Genomic DNA, 12,840 nt, shown 5'->3' on the forward strand with positions numbered 1-12,840 from the left:
CTTCTTCTTCTTCTATTTTTAAGTGAAATAAACAGGCAAATACCGCGAGGATTGATGATCAGCGCAAACAGAAGGATCTGTGAAGATGCGGTGTAAATGTCTAAAAGTTGCAATCAGTGTAAGCAAAACGAAGCTTTCAAATAAACAGTGTTATTACCTTGAATCATTTTGGGCCATTTTTTAAGGTCATAGTTCAGTTTAAAGGTCAAAATTGTGTTTCGACCATTTTCACGAAGCTTAGTGGATAAGTACTCCGAGAGTTAGCAGTTATTTTATTCAAAAGAATTTTTCCTTGGTCATTTCGAAGAACGCTGATGAATTTAACGTACAATACTTTATCATTTGTAGTCCATGTGCCAGACAAAATGTCGGTACCAAATTGGTGAACAGACCCCTTTATGATTTTTGGCTAGTATGGTATCTGAAGTGTCCAAAAACATTTGATGGGCTTTCGAGACACTTTGCTAAGTGGCACTTTGGCGGCCATCTTTAAAAATGGCGGCCTTTTCTTTTTGCCAAAACGGCAAATTTCAGAAAAACACCCATAACTTCTTCCAAAATTGACTTAAAAAGCTGCAAATAAGCTTAAAATGTTCCTCTTTAAATTCTACATCTTACGATGTGCAGTACATAAGGTTTTATCGGTTTCTACTTCAATATGATAACCGACTGATAAGTAAAACTTGCATTTTTTACATGTCTATATTGATTTTTTTTTTATTAAAAGATTTATATTTCTTCAAATAGATGCCTTATGTTCGCAAAATTTTGTATTTGGTACTTGAAAGCAGTCCATAGATCATAAAAACAATGCCCACAGTTTTGGTCTTAGAGGATACTCAAGAACATCTTTCATATCCAATTTCCTGTTTTGAGCAATCAAGAGCATTGGTCCAAACAGTCAGTTGTTTGCTTTCAAGATTACTTCTCTATTTGCACCAGCTTTGACAACAGTACTTTTCTGCAAAGAACTGAATGTATGTAGACTCAGCTTCTTGATAGGATTATGGAACCCAGGCCCTGCCTCTAACTTTTCCGCAAAAGTCTTGAAAGCCTCTTCCCCCTTATCATAAGCACTTAGGAGATCCTTGCTTATCACTGGTGTTGCTGCTGTACCAATAGACAGACTCACTAAATCAGTTGTTTTCCAGCATGTTTACAATGGACATCATGTCACTTTCATCTCTCTTGATTCGTGATTTCTGAAGGTCATTGTGACCAAGCCCTGATTGACCGCATGCAGATACCAAGTCTCTAAGTTGCTTCATCGCTTCAGCCCTGTGTTCAGCTGTCACGTAGTACCGCGTGAGCACACTTTTTCATAAGCTGAACCCTTCGATTCCTCCTGTTGTCTGAGTGTCCTTGTTGATAGTTTCCTCCAATGTCTGGTCTACTGCAATCTTGCCAAATGGGTTTGATGACCCAATCTGAACTGAAAATCCACCTCTGAGGAAATTTGAATGAAACTCAGGACGCTTCTCTTTGAGTTGAGACATTTCTGTAAAATAGACTGGGAGGTAGCAGGCGTAGTTCGTTTTCTCCATAGCAAAACACCAAGGAATCATTTCCTTTAGCTTGCTAAATGCAAGTTCCAACCTCCTTCTCGATCTGCTCTTATTAGCCCAAGTAGTATCTCCACCATGTCGACAGACACCATCCAAAAAGAAGCGAGGTCTCCCCTTTCATGCCTCAGACTGTCCAAGTAACCTCTTAGCTAATTCAGGATCCTCTGGCAAGATTCATATGCCAGACAAGATTCTAGGGAGGCAGCACAGGTGTCATCATGCATCGGCCTCACCCCCGTAGTGCTTCATCTAAATGTGTCAATTCTAAAGTGCGACTGCTTTCAAGCCATTCAATGACACCTTTCCACATGAGTTGCTTGAAAGCCTCATATGTCAACTTATGGAGGCGGACACCTCTGTTATACTTCGAGCCGGTTGAGCTTCCAACTGTCACTCGATGGGCCGGAGTTCAATTCCCGCGGCCGGCTGATGAAGAGTTAGAGGAATTTATTTCTGGTGATAGAAATTTATTTCTCGCTATAATGTGGTTCGGATTCCACAATAAGCTGTAGGTCCAGTTGCTAAGTAACCAATTGGTACTTAGCCATGTAAAATAAGTCTAATCCTTCGGGCCAGCCCTAGGAGAGCTGTTAATCAGCTCAGTGGTTTGGTAAAACTAAGGTATACTTAACTTTTAACTTTTTGCTTAGCCTCTGGTACTGTGTCAATTGTCCCTATAGCTATCACGCCAGATTCCACTGCTATGTCTCTAAGTCCAGCATCTCAAAACAATTTCCTTATTATCGACAGCATGTTGCAGATAATATATATATACAGTATATATATATATATATATATATATATATATATATATATATATATATATATACATATATATGTATATATATATATATATATATATATATATATATATATATATATATATATATATATATATATATATATATATATATGTGCCATTATCATGTCTAATTTCTGGTTTCTTTCTTTGCTACTTAGGCCTATCATTTTGATACCTCTTATGAAATTAACTGAATATATTACGCCTATTTTTGTATTTCTTATTATGTAAGCTTCTAAGGAATTAAAATTAGTAAGAAGTTCAACATTAACTTAGTTAATGTTAAACGCCAGCATTGAAGAAAACTACCATGCTCATCATCAGTGGAGAATGTCTCCTCCTCATCGCAAAAGATGACTTTCTTCCAGAAGTCATCGGCCACTGGATAATATTGTAACATAAACCCTAGGCTCTCTTCTCTGCGTTTCTTTCTCATGAAGGGTTTCTGGGCAGGAATATGATGATATAATATCTTGGCCTCATGTAGCCTGTTATGGGTGGTTTGGGCATCAACATGAAGGGAGAGCATGATGTTCTCACCTTATAGCAGCACCGGTTCTTAGGGGAGTTAGGCTGAGCTCCTTTAATGATCATCCGATGATGATCTTCAACAGTAGTGCAACCATGGGGTCGTCCTTCACTTTTGTCAATATATTTATTATATTTCTCTTTCTCTCTGCTGTCGTATCCATCTATACACGGTTGTTCTATTTATGTCAAGCTGTCGAGCAATATCTACGATAGAAACATTAGTCTAATGCAAGATAATGATCGATGACCTGTGGGAATGGTGCGGCTAAGTCTGTTTTCCAACTTATGGTGCAAGTGACGACTGACGAGACAGTTTAATTTTCCTGCCCGAGTGTGGCGTTACTCGATAACATACGATGTTATGAGTTTTTTCTTTTTTGTGTTCTTGACAACGACTATGGTAAAATTATTTCTTTATTTATATAATTTCGTTTATGATTACTCAGTATTATTCCATGAGTTAGTATGTTTTCATTTTGATTCGAAATATAGTTTCTTCTTTTACTCTTGCCCAGTCATCTAACGCGAAAGTTTTCAGAATGTTTCGTAATTTTTCGTAATATGAATTTTCCACTAACCATTCTTTTTCATATTGTTAATCGTTTGATTAATAACCAAAATCGAATAAGAGAGCACATTTCATTGTATATATATCAAAAGAATTAATTATTGTTAGTTGAACGAAAACTTCTGGAACATGTTGTAATACAGTTTTGAGTGATTGTGCATAGCCTGTACGTATTGCTTGGTCTTGGGTTGCCAGTAACATGCCTTCAGTTTCTTCCTTGAGCTTTTCCTAGTCAGCAACTGGAAGCTTCCGTCTCCAGCTGCATCCGAGACTGACTCTCATACCGTCCATGCGTTTTTTTTATTTTTATTTTTTTTATTTATCACTCTTTTGGCTTGTGATCCTTTCCTCATACTTGTGAGGCCTTACGTCGACAGAGATGAGTGTTTTATTCCAGTAAGTTATCAACTTGTCATCTCCGCTGTGCTTAACGTAGCCTACTGCTGAAGTGTTGATAGCCACTCTTCCGCACTTTGTGTTCCTCTCTCAAAATTTCTTCTTGGTAAGCATAACCTTGCCCACTTTAGCTTTGATTTATTTTCATTATTATTCAGCCATCACCTTTTTGTTTATTTTGGGCGATTTCATCTAGTGGAGTAGGTTGGAAAATAATCTACTTTTATACTTGTACCTTTGTAATTATTAACTCAATTTCGAAGGCATGTAATATATACAGCAACTGCTTATGCAGGCAAAGAAATACTTATTTAGAAACCCAAACAGCCGCTCTGTTTGCGCATTATTCACGTCTGAGCACATAGTGTATCATCATCAAATGCTAAATTTGTATTATACCTAGCTTTAATCTACCTCTGTCGTCTTTCACCGTGCCTGGTTGCTCTAGTCTACACTCTAGAGGCAATTCTTGGAAGCAGTGACGATGCTTCTCATTCAGCTTGCACTTGAAGGCCTGAGCTTCAACTAGTGTGGTCTTTCATTTCTCTTGTTTCCAGTAAGAAGTATCCCTTCTTCCACTGCACATCTGAAATAATTTAACATACATCTCCTTAAGAGAATGACTTGTTATCGGTTGATGTTGATAGCCATGCACATATGTACATATAAACATGTATGTATATATACACACACATACATACATACATATACTGTATATATATATATATATATATATATATATATATATATATATATATATATACATACATACACATGTATGCATGTGTGTGTTTGTGTATGTGTTAAGGAGGGGCGTTGGGTGTATGTGTGCAAACGTGAAAAAACTCAAACTAAATAAGAATAAATTGTTTTTACATGTTTGGAAGTATTTGTGATATATTTTTCTACTTTTAACGAGACGAAGAACTTTGCGACTTAATCCCGGGGACTAAACGGCTTTGAGTAATTGTTTGCTCTGAATCTGTTTTTCTCAGTTTAAACATTTTCATTAAGGAAAACCCATTAGGACGGAGGCGTGGATTTTACCAGTTTTATTAATGCCGTAATTTGTTGATGAGAATGTTGACTGAGAGAGAGAGAGAGAGAGAGAGAGAGAGAGAGAGAGAGAGAGAGAGAGAGAGAGAGATTGATTACGTGGCCAATTGGTCAATATGGGTGGATGATAATGTAGGTTAATTTCCCTCAGAATTTAATTTAATTTGCTTCATATGTAACTGTATGTTTTCAATTTTCCTTGTCAGTAATACTTGACTTGGCCTGTGAATGTTTGCTGAAAGGAAAGTTCGACATTTAACTTGTAGAGCAGTCTAGTTTTCAGGCACTTAAAGACTATGGAGGTACCGTCATATCTGAAGGAGAATTGCTACGTGCTTCATATTAGCTAATAACTTGAAGAGGTAATGATTACAAATAACCAAGAAACATTAACGTCCCACATGTCGTTTAGGCTGCAAATAAATTCTCTGAGATGATAAAGGGTGTTTAAACATTTACAGTGTTTCAAGATTCCGTGGTCGTAAACAAAAACAGTTGATGGATGTACTGTACACAACAACTGCAAAATAAAAGGGTCCAGTGTTGTTTTGATTCGCTGATGACGCTTTAAATAAGAGTAAATAAGCGCCACCCGGTGCTCCCTCGGCGGGCACACAAACAGAAATCGAAGGTAGAATTACTGAAATGAACTCGGAACTATTACCCTGTTTATTTACCTGCGTCCTATCGATTTTCATTCCATTGATTTTCTTTCCATTACCTGTGATGTCTGCAGTTCAAAACATGATTTCATGTAAGGGAGTTAGGAAGGGCGTTGTAATTATGTGTAATCTTGAATTGTAACATGGAATCATTGTTCAATCTTTAGTTCCTCATTGGGAGGGTGGGTTCCGTTCTCAGCTAGAACTCTGCTGGCCGTGAGTTCGAATCTCCGACCGGCCAATGAAGAATAAAGAGGAATTTATTTCTGGTGATAGAAATTCATTTCCCGGTATAATGTGGCTGGGATTCCACAATAAGCTGTAGGTCCCGTTGCTAGGTAACTAATTGGTTCTTAGCCACGTAAAATAAATCGAATCCCTCGGGCCAGCCCTAGGAAAGCTGTTAATCAGCTCAGTGGTCTGGTTAAACTAAGGTATACTTAACTTATTCAATCTTTAAGTTTTATTAAAAGGACTGATGGTTATAAGAAAGAAATAAACATTTTAACCTACACTAAACTGGAGTAGTGAGTTTGAATGAATAAGGATTCAAACTAATTAATAATATAAAAATTTAAACACACACACTCTTACGTGCTACCGGTATACCTGCAGAGTAAAAGAGAGAGGGGAATGGGTCTGTTCAGCGCCGACGATTCAGTGCGGCCGTTTCAGCGTCAGGAAGTTTCAGCGCCAAAGATTTCAGTGAAGGACTTGTCAGTGTTTGCAGTTACTTTTGCGGTTCCTAAGTTATTTGGCTGTTTCGTCGTTGTTAGGACTGTCGGTTTTGATTTTGGAGTTGTAGTACCATACGAAAGTTCTATTTCTTTAAACCCATGGCTGAATCAGTTAAAAGTAAGCGAGGCAGAGAGAAGTTCTGTCGTGACGGTTATATTTATCCTTCCGAGAAATCAAGCAAAACACAAGAGCAAGTCAAGTTTTGGCGATGCCATGAAGACGGTAGGTGCAAGGCACGAATTCACACTTTAGAAAGAGAGGTGGTCATAAAGATCAACGAGCATACTCATCCGCCATCAGCAGTTGCCCTCGAAGTGGAAGAGTTCATAAACTGATGCCAGAGACCGGGCTGAAAAGACTTGTGAGCCTCCCAGTATGATTATCAACAAGTGCGTTGAAAAAATGTCCGTGGCAGGTATGGCACAGTTACCAAACAGGCAAGCAATGCGAAAAATTATCCGTAGAAAACGAGACGAAGTTAATCAGGCCCCTGAAAATCCAAGGTCCATGCAATACATGATGTATAAACCCACCCCAGAAAATGAGGAAAATTTCTGTTTGATGGATAGAGGGACGAACAACGAACCGATTATTATATTTGGGAGAGAAAGTTTATTAGAGCAGGTAGCAACTTCCAAGACTTGGTATGCTGACGGAACATGTGCGGTAGCACCACAGCTATTTTATCAAGTGTATATCATCATAGTTAGGAAAAGTAACAGAGCTCACCCTGTATTGTGCTCGCTTTTAGAAAACAAACAGTATGCAACCTATATGAGAATGTTTGAGATGGTGAAGGAGATGGTTACAAATGCACGATCTCCGGTTATCAATTGTTACTTTGAACGCGCAGCTTTTACCGCCATGAAAGACTCCTTCCCAAGTGTAGAAGTCAGAAGCTGCAGTTTTCGTCTGTCTTAAATTCTGCTAAAGCAGTTAAATGGATTTGGTCTCATGCATTTATATAACAGCAATCCCGACTTTGCATTACATGCGGAAATGGTAGCTGCTCTATGTTTTGTGCCAGTTGACGACCTTGACAATCACGTGGATTCTTTGGTAGGTAGTTCACCGGAGGAATTAATTCCGGTTTTAAGCTGGTTCGAAGACAATTGTCTTGGTCGTCCTAATCGGCGTGGAGCAAGCAGACGAAGTCCTTTATTTCCGACGGAGATGTGGAATATGTATCAAAGAACGTTAGATGGAGATGACAGAACAAATAACTATGCTGAGTCGACGAAGAGGAGACTGAAACTCATCGATGTCCTTCAGCATGTTCAAAAGGGAAGAGACGAGCACTTCGAGACACTTTCAGCTGGCAATGAACCACAATTAAAACTACTTAAATACAGAAAAGCTGATGGGATGATATTAGAAATTGTTTCCGAACATGGCAGCAGGAATGAAATCGAGTACCTTCATTAGGACACAATTTAACAACGAAATTATTTTTTTTTATTAAATAATTCTTTTTTAAATGTATTATTTTACTGTTCCTAGATTTTTATGACAAATAAACTTTTTTATTGTAACAATGAACTATTTGTACTGTTGCTAGATTTTTACAATAAATAAATTTTCAAGCTCTGAAATCTTTTGGCGCTGTAATTTCTGGCGCTGAATCATACCTTACCCTAGAGAGAGAGGGGGCGGGGGGGGGGGGGAGAGAGAGAGAGAGAGAGAGAGAGAGAGAGAGAGAGAGAGAGAGAGAATTATATATATATATATATATATATATATATATATATATATATATATATATATATATATATATATATATATATATGAATTTGAGAGAGCAGGGAAAACGTATTTTTTCAAAGTGGAAATATCCTATTTCCATTTGGGTCAGTAGAAAAGGACTATAAACTCATAAATCTCCCCGCCTGTCACAACAAGTCGCCAACCACAACTTCAAGAACACACAAGTACTAACGAGGCGCTAAGAGAAATAGCATCTGGCATTGCCTTCGAAATCCATTCCTTCGAAAGAAATGCCTGTAAGCATATGTTTAGTATTGGGCGTGAGAAAACACCCTCACCCCCTGTGCCTTCGAAGGAGAGCCCAAGAAAATAAGCCACTCCCACAGGTCAGGCCTAGTTGTTTTGGCCAATCAAATGCCATCAATGGCAGAGACCTAAAGATGTCCTACAAGGAGCAATTACCTAATAACCAACGGGAATTCCTTAAAACACACCTCCAAGAGTTGGAATGAAACAAATGGGGGAGGTGCCTCAGGAAAAGCAGTACCTGCCCAGAATATGACGTCATGGTTGACAAGGGAAAATGGGAGATATAAGGACAGACAGACAGGAAAAGAGGGGAGCCTAAGCAGAGTCAATAAGAGTAGAAGAAGTCAAGAGAGAGTTCCAAAGTGAGTGGAAGCAGCGTCGAGACAGAGTCGAGAGAGACTTCCAAAGTAAGAGGAAAGCGCGAGAAGTGTGTTAGTGGCAATTGACTCTCAGAACATTAGTCCCCTTAATCAAATTTGTTAAGTCTCTCGAAACCATTATTTCAAAGTCTCGAACCAGTTAAGAAACTATGGGTGGAACTGTAAAACAAGAAGTGCAAAAATAAAGAAGAAATGGGAACAATTAATCATCTTCCTCTTATACAATAATTACCACGCTACCCGCACATGTGACCTTAGATGTCATGCCCTTATAAAGAAGAAAGAGAAACGGCACGGCAGCATATATATATATATATATATATATATATATATATATATATATATATATATATATATATATATATATATATATACACACATATATACATACATACATACATACATACATATATATATATATATATATATATATATATATATATATATATATATATATATATATATATATATATATATATATATATATATATATATATATATATATATATATATATATATATATATATTCTTACGGGTGATAGGTTGCAACTTTAATTCTTACCTTGTTGGGGATGCTTCTGACTGGGGACCAACACAATGTAATACAGAAAGGTCATTTATCTCAATGAGATTTCAATTAGGGGAAGGACTCAGGAGAGAAATTCCAGGTCTTAATTAATTACATTTAATTACATTACTCAGAAGCATTAATTACAGAGAGCCGTGGACATGGCTTTAGGCACCTTCAAGGTAAATTACACAATAGACAAATTTAAGAGTGCCACTCAATATAGAAAAATGAAACGTGGATAAAATCAGCTTGAGCTTGATTGCGGGACTTGAGTACAGTGGAGGCAGATGGCTTACAGCAACAAACACAAACTTTCTGCAAGCGTAGAGAAAGGTACACTATCAATTGTTAAGCCAAGTACAATCTAAATCTGTACAGACAGGGTTGCTGGAGGCTTAAGGAGAATGACATCATCTATGATCAGGCAACGTAACATTTAACACTCATAAATGCTTACTGACCATGAGTCAAGGGTCTTAGCACAGTGAAAGGGGAGAACGGAAATGGAATGAGACTAAGAACAAAGAATTGACCAAAAAACCCTTTAACCAAATAGTGCTTTAATTCCTGAGTGAATGTGCCATGAATACAGCATCTATGGAGTCTTTATCAAGTGGGACTTCTCATGGGACACTCAGATCAGCTTTTGGATAGCTAGGCTCTCAGCCAGACAAAGAGGATGAGCTACTCTCGGGGAACACGCTGGTAGCTTCTTGTTACTGGAGTCGCATCCAGTCTGCTTCTCTCGGTTGTTGACACGGGTTCGACCTTATATGACCTCGGTTTACTGCTGGTGTTCATAGCCCCAAGTAATTCAGGTTTTCTAGCTGTGGAGGGCGATTTTCATTTAATCCCTGCTTCGGGCATTTCACGTGTATCACGTGTGTATATATATATAAATATATATATATATATATATATATATATATATATATATATATATATATATATATATATATATATATATATATATATATATATATATATAGATATAGCTCTATATATATATATATATATATATATATATATATATATATATATGTATATATATATATAAATAAATATATATATGTGTGTGTATATATATATATATATATATATATATATATATATATATATATATATATATATATATATATATATATATATATATATATATATCTATATATATATATCTATATATATATCTATATATATATATCTATATATATATATATATATATATATATATATATATATATATATATATATAACTGTATGTTTGGTATAATATGCTCAGAGATTCTAGATTTGCTGAATATTTCTGCAAATGGCGAGGACGTTGATTTTAATTTTCAAATATTTCTTAATAAATTAACTGAATAAATTTCTGGCTTAAAAACTAATAAATAAATCTGGATATAAGAAGTCTCGTACTATTAGTAAATATAATATTAGTGTTAAGATAGAGTGCTTGAATAATATTTTGATATACAGAATTTTTATTATTCTTGTACTCTTAGAGTACTTGATTAATATTTTGATATACAGAATTTTTATTATTCTTGTACTCTTACATATAACGTACAGTAGATGTAAATATGTAGATAAATTTTTATGTATGATAACTACCGTAACTATTATGACCAGTATAATAATTATATATAAAGATGCAGTTTGTATCCCGATTTGGATATGATGGTGGTGTTTAATTATTTATTTATCTAAAACACAATTGTCTAATTCCGAACTTTCAAATATAAGATCCTACGCTAGAGGTTGCAAGACATCAATAAAATACGACAACTTCAGAATAATTGGCCAAGCTAAGGAACCTGGAGAACTGCCTCTCTTGGAAAGTCTGAACATCAAAAGAATTGTACCGAGGTTAAATTGCCAATCATCGGTTGTTCCCCTGTTCTTAGCATGATTTGATTGTTTGTTTATATTTGTCCGCCTCCTCCTCCTGTTTTTATACTGTTTTCTTTTAGTGCGTTTTCCTCTTTCACCCTGAAAGTTGCGCCTTCTGCTCTCCCCTTTAAGTTTATCTTTAGATTCCTTGTTATTAAGTTCATTTTAATTTTTCTTTTATTGGGTTTTTTAATGTGTAAATATATTTAAATGTGATTGTTTGAGTTTAACTGATTTTCATTTCAAGTTTTCTTATGTTTTGTGTATTTTTACTTTTAACTATACTGTATATGATGAATGCCCTTTTTACATTATAACTGTAGATGTCCTGATGATGTGACCACGGGTCAAGAAACGCGTCGACAATAAATGTATGTACTGGATCTGTATGTTCGTTCCTGCCCTTCTTCTATATATATATATATATATATATATATATATATATATATATATATATATATATATATATATATATATATATATATATATATATTATATATATTATATATTTATATATATATATATATATATATATATATATATATATATATATATATATATATATATATATATATATATATATATATATCAAGAAATGAGGGCAGTGAAACAGACTGGTACATAAAATCATCTTTTTTTGTGCCGACGTTTCGAGACAACTAGTCTCATTTTCAAGGCTGCAGTAAAAGAATACATATTGTGAACATAAATATATATAAATTACATTTAAATCTTTTTTTAGAAAACATTTGCACATAAGAATAAATTAAACACTGCTGGAGGTACTAACCTTTGTAGAAGGGAGATGGAGGGCAATTGGAATGTGAGTGCGTGGAAGGCAGCGAATCCGGTAGAGAGGGGTGGAGGAGTTTTGGGCATTCAACAGTGGTACTGTCTGTCTTTTTCAAATGATTTAAAAAGCGCTTTATTTTATCCTCGATTTAAAGAAATTAAAAAGAATAAAACTATGGTCTCCCTACAACTCATACGGAAGGTGTTCCTATGAGGCTTATTCTGACAACCTACAACACCCCGAGTTATAAAATGGCAAAATTTCTGGTTCCTCGTCTAGAGCCCCTCACCAGAAATACGTTGACTAACTCCTAAATGTTCAAGGATGCCATTCTCCCTCAAGACTCGGAACTAGTTATGGCCACCTTAGATGTAGAGTCTCTATTCACAAATGTTCCTGTTGAAGAGACCATTAACATTATTATGTATAACTTATTTCCGGATCCTAATACCTTATTCCGTACTTTTAACTTGGATGATTTTAAGAGATTTCTTGAACTAGCTGTGCTGGACATAGCCTTTATTTTTAATAACACTGCTTTTAAACAAATTGATGGTACGGCGATGGGTCACTTCGAGGAGCAGTTGCTGGATAGCTGCCCTCTGAGTATCTACCTTTTACTCTACAAAAGATAAATGGATGATTGATACTGAAACTTTCCTCGATCTCGCAAACAATAGACATCCGAATATAAAATTTAGTACTGACGTTGAACAGGATAATAAGTTGCTTTTTAGATGTTTCAATGTCACGATAATCAGATTGTTTTAACACGAGTATTTGGAGGAAACCCACTGGTTTAGAACCCAACTTCTATAGTAGTTGTTTTTTTTTATTTTAAATTAAATGACTCGTCTACTCTTTTGTATATAGCT

Source organism: Macrobrachium rosenbergii, chromosome 12, assembly GCF_040412425.1.
Source record: "Macrobrachium rosenbergii isolate ZJJX-2024 chromosome 12, ASM4041242v1, whole genome shotgun sequence".
In the NCBI taxonomy this organism is placed as follows: domain Eukaryota; kingdom Metazoa; phylum Arthropoda; class Malacostraca; order Decapoda; family Palaemonidae; genus Macrobrachium; species Macrobrachium rosenbergii.